Genomic DNA, 1,943 nt, shown 5'->3' on the forward strand with positions numbered 1-1,943 from the left:
TAATAATAATAATAATAATAATAATAGAAATAATATATATATATATATATATTTATTTATATTAGTCCAAAATGATCCTATTATAAAGCAAGTCCTCTGAGAATTGGAGAACAATAGTTTATGAGTAAGCATACTATTGAGTAACAAGTGGTTAAGTTACTAAAGGTAGGATGCTCTAAAATAGCCAAACACTCTTAATGATCTTACATTTCATGAGTTCAAGTTTAGTATAGTAAAATAAATAGATGTGATTACGCCACAACTTAACTAAAAAGTCATTATGGTTCACCTAATAAATGTGATATGTGATGCCCAACTATTGTAAGACCCATTACATGCTAATAAATATATGCATGATTATTGATGAACTTTTTTTTCAAAGTTGAGTTAATTTATATGCATGTTGGACTTGTTGTGTGGATAACAATGTAATTCAAATAATTTTGCTCGTTGGAGGATGATAGAAATGATCATAGACCAGTTGTGTGATGAGGTTGGATAACAATTGTACAGCTACTAAACTTTCGTATGATATTATAGGTTAGGTTGGTATAAATGTAATTTGTTATTCATCTAATGTCTTTTTTTTTTAATGTGTTCCACACTTAATAAAATATTTTAAGCATTTTCTTAAATAGTGTTTTGAAAAAACCAATGATCACATGTTTTTACTTTTATGTATTATGGTTCCTTATCTCCTAAAATATCCCACCACTCGTTGTTTAATTTTCTTCCTCTTGCTTTCATGGTTGCCAATCATATAAAATAAAAGAATGGAAGTCAATAAGTTGGAGAAAATAATAAAATATGAAGGAAATGAACATAATTTAAGAGGCAACACAACTGAAGAAATTTATTCTAAGACAAGCTATAATTTATATTATCCTAGAATTTACTAATACTAATCCAACATGCATAAGAAATACTTAGTTGAATGTCATGTTGTGAATCTTTATTTTATGAGATTTTGAAGGATTTTAGTATAGAAATTTGACAATTTCTTACTAATTCTTCATTACACATTTTCATAATTCCAAAATGGGTTTTGATAAATATAAGATCTTTCCAATATTGTGCCATGTTATAGATGAAATTTTTTATGACGCATAAGAAAGCAAATAAGGATGTCATGCATGATGTTGAATGATCACATTAACAATTATTCTATATGTGAAATATTATAATTATGATTTTTATTTCATTCAAGGATATCATGCTATATTATATTTATGTTGTAAAATTAATACATGTTAATTAGAAGTTTTGCTACTTAGGACTATTAAACTTTTCTTAGGAAGATCATCAATTGAGATAATGTATGTCCCTAAACAATTGATAAAAAAGGATTGAATGGTATTTGACTAATTTATAGAGAATGATGGAATGTCTGAGTGTTTGAAGGCACTTCTTGGTATATATAGAAAAAGAAACATCAAGAAATTAGATATAAAGAAGAGGACAATAAAAGAATAAAATAACTAACCCAAAATTTTTCAAACATCTCAATATGTGGCTTACATCCACTATAACAATAAGGGGATAATGATTCCATTAAATAAAAAATAAATTACAAACATCTCAATCATAATGCTTTTTCTTCTTCATTTATCTCTCTCTCTCTCTCTCTCTCTCTCACACACACACACACACACACACACACAAATTATAATATAATATAGTTTCAATTAGGCATAAATTTATCTCATACGTCCAACATTTGATCTAATAGTGAAGGTACCCAATAATAGAGTATTTATAGGTTTTGGTTAATTAAAGTAAGCTTTGAAAGTAGAAAATGACATGGGAGACATGAAAAATTATTTCTAGCAATAACAGGGATATTAATTTCTTATTGCCTATAGTATCATGTTGGTATAAAACTTAATGAAAAGCTTAAATCCCAAAAAAAATTATAGGTGTTGTAATATATATATATATAGATA

The sequence above is a fragment of the Phalaenopsis equestris genome, unplaced genomic scaffold, assembly GCF_001263595.1.
Source record: "Phalaenopsis equestris unplaced genomic scaffold, ASM126359v1 Scaffold000224, whole genome shotgun sequence".
Classification (NCBI taxonomy): domain Eukaryota; kingdom Viridiplantae; phylum Streptophyta; class Magnoliopsida; order Asparagales; family Orchidaceae; genus Phalaenopsis; species Phalaenopsis equestris.